Source organism: Tupaia chinensis, unplaced genomic scaffold (assembly GCF_000334495.1).
Source record: "Tupaia chinensis unplaced genomic scaffold, TupChi_1.0 Scaffold000636_1, whole genome shotgun sequence".
Taxonomy (NCBI): Eukaryota; Metazoa; Chordata; class Mammalia; order Scandentia; family Tupaiidae; genus Tupaia; species Tupaia belangeri.
Genome location: NW_006160157.1, coordinates 757,037 through 774,272, shown reverse-complemented (window position 1 = coordinate 774,272; position 17,236 = coordinate 757,037). Strand labels below are relative to the sequence as shown.

The window sequence follows — 17,236 nt, the reverse complement described above, 5'->3', positions numbered from 1 at the left end:
AACAGGTTAGTATTCTGTTCAAATAGTAGGTACATGAACCTATTGACAGCTCAAGACAGGACAAAAACTCTTAAAACCGGACAACAAACCCTAGAGGAAAAGCAGCAATATTTTAGTCAAAAGTCACAGAATGCTACTTCACCAGTTCAGTCTCATGTACTTAATCTATCTTCTGTTGTGATTTGATCTTCCTGATTGACTTATGAGATATAATATTCTACTCCAGACTTGTCCCTACGATTAGGTTAACCATTTTCTTAGTTTTTGAACTCTTATTTCTGTGTGAGTAAATTTAATTTTCCTGGCATAGCACTCCCTTGAGAACTTCTTGGAGATCTATTCTGGTGCTGGTAAACTCTTTCAGGTTTTGTTTATCTGGGAATGTTCGTGTCTTTTCTTCCCATATGAAGGATAATCTTGCTGGGTACAGCATTCTCTGTTGAAATTGCTTTTCCCTTAACACTTTGAATATATTTTCCCATTCTTTCCTTATTTCCAATGAGAGGTCTGCCGTTAGTCTGATGGGATATCCTTTGTAGGTAACTGGCTGTTTCTCTCTTTCCAATTTTAGTATCTTGTCTTTGTCTGTGGTTTTGGTCAGTCTGGCTATAATGTGTCTTGGAGAAGATCTTCTTGGGTTGATTCTATTTTCTTATTGTTGACACTTTGAGTCAGCTCTCTGTGTGAGTTTAAATACTATGTGAAATGTTACATGAATGTGATATAATGAAGTAAACATTTGTTCCCATGACTTCACATTTTCTTGCAAGACAATGACCACATGCTTAATGAAATCTTAGAAAAGAAGATGTCACATAGTTGAATTCATGTTATGTTTACTATTGAGATGTATACTAGAGACCAGCCTATTACATGTCAAGATTTATGAATGCCATGATATATTTATTTTGTTTCTATTTTCCTTTTTATGTAGGAATAGAGTAATAAATAACTATGTCAAAATAACTCTTACAGAGTTCTTTCATTAAATATAAAATAAATATTGTAAGTGATAAAAAGGCCTCTACTATACTCGAGTGGCTTCAGCCTTTTTTTTTTAAATCATAAAGTAGATAAAATATTTGTGCCTCTTACAGTTTATGGAATTGGAGATTCTATGAAATACAGTATTACTGTGTTTAAGAAATAAAATTTTACATTTTGAGAAGTTTCTTTCTTAGATCTATACTGAGTCCACCACTTTCAGGATCTGTTAAATAGAAACTAAATCATTTATCCTAAAATAAATCAGTGGAGAGATTTGGGGGAAAATCAGAGAAATTATAATTAGGTTATTAGTCATATACAACAGTAAAAGAAAAAAGATATGATTGGCTAAAAAAAGAAAGTAATGACAGATTTCAGGCCAAATAATAGGTCAACTTGGCCTTCCTTTATCATAAACTGTACGGAGATGGTTATATGGGCCTCAAAGTATTTTGAAATTAGCTCTTTGTTTAGGGTTAAAGTTAGCTATCATCTCTACTACCTTTGTAGAAAACAGAACATTTTGGATTCTTTTGTTGTTGTTTGTAAATATTCTCTCTTATCCATAGTTAAAAGAAGGAGAAGAAGGAGGGGTCAGTTGAAATCCAAGGGCCTTTATTTCTTACCATTCTTAATTTCTTTTCCTATAAAGAATTGAATTTTATCTAAGTTTTTTTTATGTTCATTTATTTGAATAACTATATATATATGTGTGTGTGTGTATATATATATATATATATATATATATATAGTTATCCATGCATTATATATATATATACACCATGTTGTCAGCATGGAATGTAAATTCAGATTAGACAAGAGAATTGCACAAGTGCAATAAAACATTCTGTAGTATATCAAAGTTTGTAGATAATGTCAGACCAACCAGCTTGCTTATAAATCATTAATCACTTTCATTATTGGTTTGATTTTACAGAGAAAATAAATACACTGCACACATTTAAAAAGTGTTCTCCATTTAGCCTTGTGTTAATACTTAAAATACATATTTCTATTCCAAGATGACATTTAAAAATTATTCTAATCTAACAGTGACAAAATTATAATTCTGCAATTACAAAAGAGCTAACTGGAATCCATAATTAACTTATTCTCATGTTTACAAGTGTGATTATGAAATAAATACTACTCTGCAGCCCCATTGCAAGCTTTCCAGGTTTGGTTTAAGTGCATACACATGTCAGTTAAAAAAGACTTTACAAATTATAATCCATGCACTTTTTCAAAACAGTCCTCCAGGAGCCAACCAGCCCTAAAACCTGAAGTACTCAACCAGTCCATAAGGCGCACAGAAAAATGTTGAATTAACTGGGATAAACAAGACTCCTACATAACACCCAAAGCAGGAGGTAGTCTACAGCGAACTTGGGAGTACTTCCAGGTTAGTCTGTGGTCTTCTTTAGAACTAGTTTTATCATAAGGGTTTAAGAAGGTGAAGATTTTAACACAGCAGAGTACATTTGGTGACAGATTTCTTTTGTGTTAACCTGACTTTCCTGAATGACCTAGCTAGGGAATAAGTAGTCACTAATCCTTTTGGTCACCAGGCAAATCGAGGCTGTGAGATAGGAAGTCAATATTCAAAATACCTTATTCAAACCCTTCAAAGAATTTGTTTTTGACAGAAACACATAACCTCAATATGAGATGTCTAAAGCAAGCACATCCGAACAGACCAAGACGGCATCTCCTCTTCTAAGGTTTAAGTTTTGCCCAGAATTCCCGATACATGGAGTAGCCCATACCAAGAGTCATCACACCCACAACAAAGCCTTGGGCTGCCACACACATGTGGATCAGGTGGACGGACATTTTAGTATTTCCCTGGTTCTTCAATTTGTATAGTCCATTTGCAACAATTGCTGTAAACCCTGCCATTCCAGTGGGGACAAATGGTGCCTCTTTAGCTTTTCGGATAAGTTTGGATCCCTGATCTTCATCATTATGAAGAGAGAGAAATATTATTGTTGGTTGACATGGTGACTGAAGAATCCTCTGGAGAGTTTCTATTAGGTTCAGTGCGACAGAACCCCACATGCTCTCGCTGGCTTCTCTCTAAGTTGTTTTTTTTGTTGTTGTTTTTTTCTTTGTTTTTGTTTTTGTTTTCCACAAAAATATTATATAGAGAGAATATCCATTCTCAAATGTTTCCATTTTGAAGTATTTTCTTAAAAATGCTTTTTTCAATCTTTGCAGTCACTCAACTGTAGAAGTTCATGAGAACTTCTTATTCAGAGGCTGTGCAGTCACTGAATGAAATAAAGTCAAACTTGGCCCCTATTGTACTAGGAAATCTCATTAGTAGAGACTTCATATTTTTCCTTGAAAGTGAACCTACTTATCATGGTTTATTGATGATGTCTTAAGCCTCAATAGACTTAGTCATAACCAAATCTTGTTTACAACTAAATCATGTAGAAAAATGCAATATTTTTTTTCTAGGGAAATGGCAGCATGCTGTTGTTTCATATACTAGTAAATCTGATTTGATTTCTAATTTCATGTCCCTAGAACTTAATGGATAAACACTATAGTCCTAGACAGTTACTCAAACCAGGCAGCTTTGCAAATGAGTAACAAAGAATATAGTCTTGAAAGTTATTACTGTTATTATTACCAATACTACCTCTACTTTGTATGATACTTTATAATTTAAAGGATTGCCTCACATGTATTATATTGCTAAATTGTTTAATGTTTGCTGTGGAGCACTTATTCATTGAAAGAAAAATGTCATACTTAGTTCCACACTCTGGTTTCCATATATGGACTTAATTTTTTTTTCTTGTTTCAAAGGAGTTTTTTTTTTTTTCCTGTTACAAATGCTTGGTAGAAGTCCCAAGGATTGTACACCATGTGTGCCAGAACAGTTTTGCAGTCATTCAAGAGGGTTAACCTCCTTGATACTGGAGTAGTTCTGATATGATGTTTGAATATAAGATCTGGGGAATTTCTGGTGCCCTCAAAAGTGGTGCAAAGTAGAGATTATTGAATAGGAAGGGGATTAACACATTGAAATCTTGAGAAGAAAGTAAGAAAGGTAAAACAAGCACTTATCACACTTCTAAAATGTTCAGTTTGCCTTCAGGCCCAACATCCAGTGAAAAGCCAGAATCCATGTGTATCTGAGGTGGGCCTAGCCCTGCCCGTTTAACCAGAAAGTCTTTGCTCTAAACCTCTCCTTCTGACCCAACACCCAGCAAAAAAACAGGTAGGGTCTTCTTTAAGTCTCTGTCTCTCTCTCTCTCTCCCTTTCTCTCAAAAATTTTCTCTTTTATATATATATATGTTTCCTAAAAATGTAGGCACTGTCTCTTGTCTCTGACCTCTCCTTTCTCTTGCTAATATGAGAATCCACGTACATCTGAGGTGGGCCTAGCCTTGCCATTTTAGCATGGTGTACTAATGTGCTGCACTGTTCTAATTTTTTTTTTTTGCCTTTTTCCTACAGAAAAATTTTTTCCCTTTTGTTTGGTTTTGTCTTTTTTTTTTTTTTTTGTCTTTTTCCCTTTGTTTCTCTTATTTTACCTGACTTTCTCAGCTTGCTTCTCACCCTCCACACATTGAGTGTCTAGGCAGGTCTAGGTGCACAGTAGTGATACATCTGAATACTTTTAAGGTCATAATAAACCTCAACCCCCACTGAACTGGTACTGAAAAGGAGAAACTCATCTTTATAAATCTAAATTGATATTCCTTTATGTGGATACTACTTTGCAAAATCCAGTAGTAGAGAAATAGGCATAGAAGTATCTTATAGTAAAGTAAAACATATGAACATATAGTAGCAAAAATCTCTGACGAATTAGCCAAACGTGAATATACCACCAAATGACTAAAAATGAGAGAAGAGAGTCTGCAAAGTGAGAAGGTGGGAGAAAGACAGAGCTGCAGTGAGCTCTGTTCATCTCCTCCCAAACACCTCTGAATTCTTAGTTGAACCCAAGATGCACCCATTTCCTTGAAACTGTGAGCCTTTTGTAATATCCAGTTACACTGACAAAAGTGCAGGTTGCTTGGTGAGGATCAGGGAAATGGAACTGCAGAAATATCTCAGGTCATCTCCTTCTGCACACCTCTAACAAGAAGGTAGGAAGTAATGTATAATCCATCAGATCAGAAACTACAGTAAAGGCACAAGAAATATGGGAAATCAAGAAAATATCTTACCACAAAAGGAAAGAACAGCCCTTCATCATCCACGGACAATACAATGGAACTCCTGGAAAGGTCAGATAAAGAATTTAGGATATTTATAGTGACAAAACTAACATAGATGCAAGAGAAGAGAGACAATGAAGCCCAGAAAATGCAGGAGAAGAGACAATGAATTCCAGGAGGTAAGGAAGTTCTTCCACGATCTGGAAGAGGAAATACACACCATAAAAGAGAATAAAATAGAATTGTTAGAGATGAAGGCTGTAATACATGAAATCAGAACCTCCTTGAAAGAATTAAAAGCAGATTAGATCCTTCAGAAGTTCAAATCTCTGATCTAGAAGACAGAACGTCTGACCTAGAAAAATTCACCAAAAAGACTGAGAAAATAAACCCCCAAAATGAAAATAATATACAAGTCATAGTAGATACAATTAGATGTCCAAATATTTAAATAATCAGTATCCCAGAAGGTGAAAAAACTAATAAGGGCATTGATAATCTATTCTATGAAATCCTAGAAGAAAACTTTACAAACCTAGAGAGGCGTTCAAATATCTAGACCCAAGAAATACAAAGGACCTAACATAGAATTGATCCAAGAAGATGTTTTCCAAGGAACATCATAGCCAGATTGACCAAAACCACAGAGATAAGAGACTAAAATTGGCAAGAAAAAATGTCAAGTTACTTTCAAAGGATATCCCATCAGGTTAAGATTGGACTTCTCATCAGAAACAATGTAAGCAAGGAGAGAATGGGAAAATATATTCAAATTATTAAGTGAAAAGCAACTTCAATCAAAAATACTGTCTCTGGCCAGATTATTCTTCATATGGGAAGAAAAAATAAAAACATTCTCAGATAAACAAAACCTGAAATTTTACCAACATCAGGCCAGTCCTTTGAGAAGTTCTGAAGGGAATACTATACTAGGAAAACTTAAGACAGACTGACAAATAGGAGAACAAAAAAAATGACCAAAAAAAGCCCAACTTAATGGTAGGGACAAATTCTGAAATATCAATAATAATGCTGAATGTTAATGGAAAGATCAGACCACATAATGCTCAAATTAAACAAAAGGGAGATTACATGAGACTGAACTGCTAAAATAGAATTCTGTAACTTTTTTCTAAAACATTACTGATTTATTCTATGCTTTGTCTTCCAGATTTAAAGATTTTTGTTTTCTTTTGATTTGTTTTTCAGCAATTTGATAAAAAAAAAATTTAAACTTGAGACATAAGCTTTTCTCCCTTCCTGAAGATATTGGAAAATATTTGTGAGCATTCTTATTTTGTGGCAGAATAGTAATTTGCATAAGTTCAATAACACAATAGTATCTGTTGCCCTGCATCAGAAATTGAATTCTTCTGGGGCTTTGTGCAAATAACAGACAAAATTGAGATTAACCTATTCTTTTTGCAAATAAGTTAGTTTAAATCTCTCATTGGTAAAGGGAAATGGAGAAAGAAAAAAAAAATGTTTCAGAAGAAAATTATGGTGCTCTTTTCACTAGATTCTAGTTTTGTCCATACTTTTAGTTTAAGATCTTTTGTGAATCAATAAAATGTGGGAAAAAAAAGTTTAGTATGGAAGGGAAGGAGGGAGAAAAAAGGAGAAGGAAAAAACTGGTAAAAGTATGCTTAATTGACATCAAATGAGAAGCTATTTGCTGATGATTATATATATAGTAATATATTTGTCTTGACTGACATGCATGGTATTTGTGTTGGCAAAAGAAATGTATACTGCAAAGACATGTGATTAAATGTAAATAAAATTTAAAAAAGAAAAAAATGGTCAGTTTTCTTCAGAGAAGTGATTAGGCTTCTAGACTTTTCTTTTTGAATTTTAATATTCTATTATGCAAATATGAGCTCCTGTTAGTTTATGACTTTAGCTTTGAGATTCTGAATTGGAAGATTCTGGAAATCTGCTTCTACACATCAAAGAAAAGAATATCTTAAAAATGCAGTTTTTCATGAGCTGGTTTTTTAAAAACTTTTGAATGAAATAGTCTGTTTTATGGAACTATGTGGGCATATGTATGACTTTTCTTTTATCAGCATGATGAAAAGAATCGCTTAAATTTCATTTCTCAGTATGGACTTCATACATTATACTGCCAGTTAAGGACATGTTCAAACTAAGGTCCCTGGAAAGCTTCATTAAGTCGAGGCCCTCAGCATGAACCAGTGGGGAAAAAAGATAGGTTGAAAGGCAGTCAGCAGAAGCGCGTACTTGCACATGTTTATTTTCAATAATTAGGCATAGTGTTAATAGAAACATCCATTTGAAACTAAGGCTGCTTATTTGCACAAACAGTGGAAAAATGTGAAACTAACTGTAGCTTTACTATGAGGACTACAAAATTAAGCAAAAAATATTCAACCTAATGTGAATCAAAGAACATATTTTCAAAGAGAAATTAGGAAATAGAACTCTTCATTGAACCTCATTTCATTGCAAAACAATGTCGTTACCACAGGTATTTATAATTTATTTAAACAATAGCTTTGTTTAGGTATAATTCACATATCACACAACTTACCTTTTTTGGAGTGTACAATTGAATGATTTTCATATAATCACAGAGTTGTGCATCCAGTCACCAAAATTGGTTTTAGAGCATTTTTACTGCCCTGAAAAAACAGAAAAACAAAAATCCTGTACCTTGTAACTGTCACCATACAAGCCTCTCATATTCCTGTTCACTCTAGACAACCATTAATTAACTTTCTTTTTGCTATAGATTTGCCAATTTGGGACATTTAAAGTAAATAGTATCTTATAAGATGTGATCGTTTGAGATTAGATTTTTTTTTCAACTGAGTATATTATTTTTAAGGTGCATACACGTTTTTGTATGTACTAGTAAATTGATTACTTTTATTGATGAATAACATTCTATTGTATGGATATACTATATTTTACTTTTTCATTCATCATTTGATGGACATTTGATGTTTCTACTTTTTGGCTGCTATGAATATTTGTCTACAAATTTTTGGTGGACACATCTCCTTTCCCTTGGGCATATACTTAGGGACTGAATTGCTGAGTCATACGGAAACTCTATATTTAATTTTTTAAGGAAATGTCAAACTGCTTTCCAAAATGACTGCACCATTTTATTTTCCCACCAGTGATGTATGAGGGTTCTAATTTCTCCATATCTTCTATTTGTTACTCTGTGTGTGCATATTTTGTTTATAGCAGTTTGTTTGACTGTGAAGTACTATCTCACTGTAGATTTGATTTGCTATTCCCTGTTGGTTAATGACATTGAATATCTATTCATGTGCTTTTACATTTGTATATTTTCCTTAGAGAACTATCTATTCAGAGGTTTTACTCATTTTTATATGGATTATTTTTCTTTTAATTCTTGAGTCTTAATAATCTTTTTATATTACAGTATTTTTTCAGATATATGGCTTGCAAATATTTTCACCTGTGAGTTGTCTTTTCACTTTCTTGAAGTGTCTTTTGAAGCATGAAAGTTTTTAATTTTGATGGTATCCTGTTTATCTCATTTTAATTATTTTTTTCCTTGTTGCACTGATTAAAACCTCCAATGTGATATTGAATTGAAGTGGTGAAAGTAGGGCTATATCATTTTAGTTCTTAAAAATGTTTTCTTTAAATCTATTATTGTCATATTTAGAAATATGGGACAGAAGTTTTAAACAAAATTCAGATATTTTTATTTTTTAAATTTTGTCAGAGGGCACATGAACACACTGGAGAGAAAGTGAGAAAGCACCCTTCCACCAGTAGGGAATGGTCATGTGACAATACCTTCTCCTATATTTCTCCTTTTGTGATTTTGGGCACACATATGTGCCCAGTGTGTTTTTCAAGCCACTGAGTCTGGACTCAAACTGTGCAGTTGGCCATGTGGGATCCAGCAGCCTTCACCATGCCATGGGGCAGATCTTGTATAACCATTAGAAAAATACATTACATTTTAAAAGAAGTTATTTATGTAATTTTATTATTTTAATTATTTTTAAATTTGACTAGAAAGAGACATGGGGGAGAGAGAGAGAAAGTGAGAAAGCAAGCCACCAGGTCCAGGACTTGAACCATGGTCTGCTATGTGGGGTACCAGCACCTTAATCAACATACCACCTGCCAGCCCATTCATTACTTTTTTTTTTTTTGGAGCAGTGTTTGCTATAGGGCACATGTACTCACTAGAGAGACAGACAGAGACAGAGACATAGAAAGCGAGAAATCACCCTCCCCTGGGGGGATGGTCACACCGCAATCCCTTCTCCTATATTCTCCTCTCGGGATCTTGGGCACGCACGCACACGTGCCTGGTGTGAGTTTAAGCCACTGGGTCCGTGACTGGAACCACACTCGACTACATGGGAGTCCAGCGGCATAACCATTACGCTAACTGCTGGTCCCTCATTACATTTTTTTTTTTTTAAGAAAAACAATTTTACTCCAGCACTTGACAACAGAGATGGGAGAAATGGAAAGATCTTGGAGATCAATTTATCAACGCTCTTATTTTACAGATGAGGAGACAGGTTTCCAGTTTAAATGGCTGGCTAAATTGAGGTTGAAAATTAGATCTTAGACTCTTAGTCCTATTTTCTTTCCCTTAAAACACTAGCTCTTGGGACCAGCAGTTAGCATAATGGCTATGTCGCTGGACACCCATGTAGTCGACCACAGTTGGAGTGTGACCCGGTGGCTTAAAACTCACGCCAGGTGTGTGTGCGTGAGTGCCCAAGATCCCAAGAGGAGAATGGAGGAGAAAGGACTGTGGCATGGCCATCCCCCCTGGGGGGTGATTTCTTGCTTTCTGTCTCTCTGTCTCTCTCTGTCTTTCTGGCAAGTGCACGCACCCTATAGCAAAAACCTCTCAAAACAAAACAAAACAAAACAAACAATAAAAACACTAGCTCTTAGAAGAAGGATAACATTCCCATAGTCATTTGCTTAGCTTTTAATTTTAGGTGCCCCAAACTCAGTCTCCAACTGCCCTCAATTCACCACAACAGAAAACACCATAGTTTAGCACTTTTGAGGAGTGTTCTCTTCTGCCTGAGCCCTAATCTCTGCAGGAGCTGTTTAGGGGATAAATACTGATAGTTTTTTCTACCCCAGAGGATGATTTAACTCATCTGGAGTATAGCTGAGCATTGAGTTTTAAGAAAATTTTCCATGTGATTTTAATGTGCTAACAGACCCCTTCCTAGTGCTGTGTGGTGCTCAGAACCTTACGTGGAAGCTCATTATAATCTTAGAGTCAGATGTGATTCCGTTGTTTGGGATTTTAAATAGACACCAGGCTCTGGATCCCCTTTTCAGAACTGCGTCTGTAGGTGGTGTCCATCGCTCTTGGCCTACTGCCTGTGTGGACCTGCAGAGGTCTTAGAGGGTAATTTCTGCTGCTGGGGAAACAGCCTTTCTGTGCATCGACTTTCAATGACCTTCCAGCCGTGATTCCCTCCAGGGCCTTCACCTGCAGATGTCTGCCTGCCTGTTCTCACCGGCTGGCTCGGCAGAACCACTCACACCATCTGTGCTGGGCTCTGGACCAAGAGGGTTTGGACAGAGGGTGGATTTTTCTGTGGAATCAAAGATCAGCTGCACTGCCCTGGCTCAGAGCAAAGATTGTCTAACTAGCTCTACCTCTGCCCAGCACCTTCTCATATTGTGCTTGAAGAAGTATGAGATTATCAAGTGAATCTTCTATCCTCAGCCAATCTGCCATTCTCTTAATTTCAAATAAATAAATACTTTTTGAAAAGTGCAAAGTGGCAGACCTGCATACCAATGGGAGCATACAAATCTTATTAAGGAACATAATTATAATACTTTACCGTCATTTCACTAACCATTTTATTGACTATAATAAGAACTACTATAGGACCAAAGACTTAAAATGCTAACAAATTAAAACCATCCCTGATATGAGAGCACTTCTAATCTGAAGCATTCCTTCTGATTCTGTTTTCAAGATTTATAAACACCATATGTTGAATGGACAGTATTGGAGTGTTCTGGCTTAAACTGTAGTCTGTTTTTCTTTCTTTCTTTTTCTTTTTTTTTAACTCCCCTGAGATTGATCTAATTGATTCAAAAGACAAAAGACCAAGGACATTACAAGAGAAACAGGATTCAAATACTAACAGTTCATGTGCATATGGAATTACTTATTTTATCATCAACAAATGCTCACTTCATGCAGCAAATGGCCAACGTGATTCTTTTGCCATCTGACTTTTCAGTTAATTTAAAGTGTCCTGTATTACATTCCTAAGACTGGAAAGACATGCAGTAAATTAGGTATATAGAAAGTTCCTTTACCTTGGCCAACCAGCAGCTGTAATTGGATGAGGAACACATTTTGCTGCGGAGGAACTTGGGGAAAATGTACAGACACCCAGTTTCACAAGATCATCGATTCTTCTGCTATGAAAAGAAGGTCAAGTTTTATGGATGATGAACCCCAATAAGAGTAAAAGTTTGTTAGGAAATTACTTTCTATTTAAACCTAGATTTATATCATTTTTCACACCTCTTGTTCTCCATTCAAGCACTTCAATCCCTCCTTACATATCTACACACTTAGAGCAACCAGACCTGCTTTACGGGATGTCTTTGGATGATGAGTGGGAAAGGCTAACATTTATGCAAGCTGTTTGTCATGAGGGTACAACTGAATCTGTGAGTTCAAGGGTTTACTATGCCACGATTCAAAGAACTGTATCATCAGCCGTATGTACTACTTAAAGAAATAATTATTACTGGCACAGCATGTGCTTTATTTAACTGATAACACACAGTATGGCACCGTCTCTGTTCAGGACTGGTATACCTGGTTGTAATATTCAGTAAGATTCATCCTCCAGTAAAATCACCTCTGTCAAGTGCTGAGCCCCAGATGACTGCTCCCAAGTACTGGAGACCATGCCTGTTGATCCCATGAATAAAAATGCAAGTCTAAGGAACCAGCAGTTAGTGTAATGGCTATGTCGCTGGACTCCCACGTAGTCGACCGCAGTTTGAATCCCGGACCCAGTGGCTTAAAACTCACGCCGGGCGCGTGTGCGTGCGTGCGTGCCCAAGATCCCGAGAGGAGAATGAAGGAGAAGGAATTGTGGCATGGCCATCCCCCCTGGGGGTGATTTCTCGCTTTCTATCTCTCTCTCTCTCTCTCTCTCTCTCTGTCTGGTGAGCGCACGCACCCTATAGCAAAAACCTCTCCAAAAAAAAAAAAGATGCAAGTCTAAGACTTCGAAAGGAAAAATGTTCTCTTCCCTGTCAGTTTAAATTATGATTTGAAGCAGGCTTTATTATACTAAATTATCATTGGGCTAATTGCTTGACAGCCTCTCTCCTTACTGCCGGCTGGCGCCATCCAACTGATCTGCCCTGCTGATATCTGGCTGGGGGGGGGGTGGCACTGGCTAAGACCGGTCAGGGAGGTTTCTCTCTGTCTGGTGAGCGCACGCACCGAAGAAAAAAAAACGAAGCAAAAAAAAAAAAAGATGCAAGTCTAAGACTTCTTCAACACAGTTCTGGGAAAGGAGTCCCCCTCCTGACTTCACTCAAGAAATGCATGTTCCTGCATTCATTTGGTTTTTAGCACTCAAAGGGCAATGCACAGTGTATCCTGAAGATATTGCTAGACAAGTGGGTCAGGATACAGGCTTGTTGCGTGCCCCCCCCTCCATTTTCTCATCACCAAAGCAAGTGCATCTTTTTTCCTCTAGGAGCAAGGTAAGTGGGTTTTAAAAAGAGGGAAAGTTGATGAGAAGAGAAAAAGAGGAAGGCTATTTCTTCCCTTTTTTGTTATGGGATAAAACTAAGCTAGCAATGGAAAGTAAACTCTTTCTTAATCTGTGGATGCTTTCCATGTAACATTTTTAGGAACCCTAAAAATAAAAACTACTATTTTTGAGCACTTATCATATATTAGGCACTTTTATAAATGCTTTACATGAGTTAAATATAATATACATAACAGAGCTATTATTATTTATCACCTCCATTTTCTGAAGAAGAAACTAAAGCTAAAAATGTAAGAAAATTACGCAGAAAATGTCAGAGTACTTTACAACTTAATCATTCTTGGACCAGAGGCAGCATTATTACCCATTGTTCTACAGAGTCATCTCTGAATAAAAATGTTATGTTTGGGCCACCAGTGGCATGGTGGTTAAGACAGTTAGATCCCACATGGCTGACTGCACGGTTTGAATCTGGACCAGGCAGCTTGAAAGACATGACAGAGACTTGTCCATAAATGCCCAAAATACCAAAAGGAGAAATAGCACAGAGGGGATGACAGCATGGCCATCCCCCAAGGGGTGCTTTCTCTCTTCTCCTTTTCTCTCTCTCTCCAGGGAAAACACACACTCTTTAGGACAGTAGAACAAAACAAAACAAAACCCTTTATGTTCATATCCTTTAAACCTCAGGAGTTCTATGATTTTAATACTATTGTTTTTTTTCTATTTTATAGATTAGGCCCTTGAGACTTAGATAAGTTAAATATCTTGTTCAAGTGAACACCATTTGTACACTCCTAGAGTTGTGTTTGAACCCATGCACATTCACCACAGACAACTTCTTTAGCTTCCTTGCAACCTGTGCAAGGAATCTATCAACCAGGCAGGCAAAACTACAGCTCTGCAGTGTTCCACTGGCTCTCTGCTCTGCCCTTGGCATCACTATCTCCATGTCTGTCCTGAGAGGAGCTTAGGTGAGCACTAGGGTCACACATTTATGTTCTGGACATCATTTTTACCCTCCCTAGACTCAGGTTCATGGTGGGTTACATTTTCAAGTCATATAAATTGTAGTTTAGGACCGATAATAATACTGTGAACAGTATTTCTACTTATATTTGACATTGTAACAGAAGAGACCTATTTAAACAAATGTATTTTCTAATATCAGAAAATACCTCAAAATATTAGATGGTCAGCCTTTCAGTCTGACTGGGTGCATTTAGAAGGCAAGCTTCCTTTTTTTTTTTTTTTTTTCTAGTTCAATATACATTTGATCTGAAGAAGCAAAAGTTAGAATATATTTTCCCTGGAGTCTATAAAAATCACATAGCTTGCAATGGAACACCATAAATTTACTCAGGCCTTTTTAGACATTGAACCAAATATATTAAATATAAAATATGTACAAATCTTTAACCTGCACATGTTTATTGTAGCTGATCCCTGAGAAATTTCTTTTCTCATTATATATTGGCTGTAAATGCTTTGAGAGGTAGTGAGAGAAGAAACATTCCTTCAGTATCTCCAAATGATAAAAAAAAATAGACATCTTTTGTTCCGTGAGAACTATAGTTATAATAACCATTTAAACAGTACATAAAAAGAAAGCACACAGCAAAGTATAATTGAATAAAACCAGACCCTAAGACTCTTTGGCAGAGAGAGTCCAGACAGCACAGATGGATACAGACAGAGGCCAGCACCATTTGACTTGTAAAATTAGGGACACAGTCTTAGATATGAAGTGGGCGGGAAGGCCTTCCTGGCTGTCGTCCACTTCGGAAGTCTTTATCAAAGAATAAAAGGAGTTTCCTTTGAAAATAAACTCTTGGTTGGATTCAGTCCCTTTAATTTTGGATTCCCTCTGTTTCCTGTTGCCAGCTACTAATATTTATAATAATTTTCAGACTTCTAATGTCTATGTAAATGCAACTACAAGCCCAATGTATGGGGAATGAGCATTTCATATGTTATATTTTCACCATTGTTCAGTCTTGAAAACCCAAGTTTAGGATTTTACATTTATCTGAATTACATCGAACAGAAATTTCTGTTTAAAAAATGTTCAGGTTTGTGAAAAGGTCAGGGTGAGAGAAAGGGAATCTCTATGTTCATAGCTTCTGGTGATATTCTGGCAGAGACAGAAGGACATCATATAGGTCATCTGATCAGAGGATAAGAACAGGAGTCATTGCCTTAAAAAGCAAAGGCATTGGCAGGATCAGCAAATGGTGTAACGGTTACATTGTTGGACTCCCATGTTGTCATTGGTGGTTGAAGTCTCTGACCTAGCAGCTTAAAATGCACACCCATGTGCGTGCATGCCCAAGTTCCAGAGAGGACAATAGAGAAGGGATGGTGGTGTGGCCATCCCCCATGGGGGATGATTTCTCACTTTCTCTCTCTCTTTTACTGCCTGGCAGCACACACACTCTACAGGAAAAATCCCTCTCCAAAACAAAACAAAACAAAGTGTCATAGTGGTTAAGGTGCTGGACTTCCGCATGGCTGACCATTGTTCAAGTCCTGGAACCAGTGGTTTGAAACTCATGCTGGACATGTGTGCATACTTGCCTAAAATCCTAAGAGGAGAAAGGATTGAGGCATGACCATTTCCCCGGGGGTGATTTCTCACTTTCGCTCTCTCTTCTCTCTCTGTCAAGTATATGTACCCTATGGCTAAAACAAACACAAAATACAAAAAAGTAAGAACAATAAAAAAAGTAAGGGTATCATGAAATAGTGGAAAGGTTGTTAAATGGAGAATCAGAATTACAGATTTTCACCCCTTCTGCCACAAACTTAAGTTGCTTAGCTGTTGACCTAAAAGATTATGGAATCTCTACAGGTCTCTTGCAGCTGAAAACTCTGGGCTATATAGGTATTGTTAATAGTTTTTACTATTCTTTTAATTTTTTTCTTGCTAGAGGGTATGCGCAGTAGTCAGGGAGAGAAAAAGAGCATTCCCCAGTGGGGTGTGGGTTATCACAGTCCTTTTTCCTCCGTTTCTCAATCTTGTCAGGATTTTGGGCATGCATGTACATGTCTGGCATGTTTTTCTTTTCTTCCTTTTCTTTAAACTTTTAAAAATTAATTTTATACATTTAGTCACTATACAGCACTTAGCTTGTAAAGTGAATTTACGCAACATGAATACATTTCACTACAGTCCAGTTCAGGATACTATACATATAGTATAGGATAATCAACAGAAAATAATCCATTTCTGTGTTCCATAAATGTCTTGCCTCTCTATGTTTTGCCTTAATTTCTTTCCTCATACTCTCTCCCTTCTCCCATTCCCTTCCCATGCTGTCTTAAGTATCCCTAACCATTTTCCATGCTTCTATATCCTCTAGTGTTTCAACTTTCACCATAGAGTATAGATAGTCGGTGTTTCTTTTTTCTTTTTTGGAGAGGTTTTTTTTTTTGCTATAGGGCACGTGCACTCACCAGAAAATAGAGAGAGACAGAGAGACAGAAAGTGAGAAATTCGCCACCCCACCCCACCCCGCCAGTGGGAGATGGCCATGCCACAATCCCTTCTCCATTCTCCTCTTGGGATCTCGGGCACACATGCGCACGTGCCGGGCATGAGTTTAAGCCACCGGGTCCTGGACTTGAACTGCGTCGACTACATGAAAGTCCAGCTACATAGCCATTACACTAACTGCTGGTCCCGAGAGTTGGTGTTTATTAAGTGGAGACATAAAATGTCTCTCTTTCATACCCTGGCTTGCTTAATTCAGCAGTAAATCCTCCATATTCATCCACTTTCTATTAAATGCATGATCTTCGTGCTTCTTATAGCTGAGTATCATTCCTTAGAGTACATGCACCCTATCCCCTCTATCCACTCATCTGTCCATGGGCATTCAGGTTGGTTCTATGTCCTAGCAATTGTGAGTAATGCTGCAATAAACATAGATGTACAAGTGCTTTTCTGACTGAGTTTTCTCTTATCCTTTGGGTAGATATCTAGGAGTGTAATTGCTGGATCATATGGTAGTTTTATTTGTAGATCTTTGAGGAACCTCCATATTGTTCTCCATAGTTGCTGGACCAATTTACATTCCCACTAATAGTGTAGGAGATTCCCCCTTTCACTACAACCTCAGCAGCACCTTTTTTTTTTTTAAATCTTCACCATTCTGACTGGAGTCAGGTGGTATCTCATTGTGGTTTTTATCTGCATCTCCCTTATGATGAGGGATGCTGAGCATTTTTTCATATGTGTTTTGGCTGTTTGTATGTCTTTCTTAGGGAGTTGTTTGTTCAGTTCGTTTTCCCATATTTTAATT

The 17,236-nt window shown here is 36.8% G+C and overlaps 1 pseudogene; it reads right to left on the bottom strand.

The window, feature by feature from the left end:
- Positions 1-2,703: 2,703 nt before the first annotated feature.
- LOC102486668 (HIG1 domain family member 1A, mitochondrial pseudogene) lies at positions 2,704-2,986 on the bottom strand (annotated as a pseudogene).
- Positions 2,987-17,236: the final 14,250 nt, after the last annotated feature.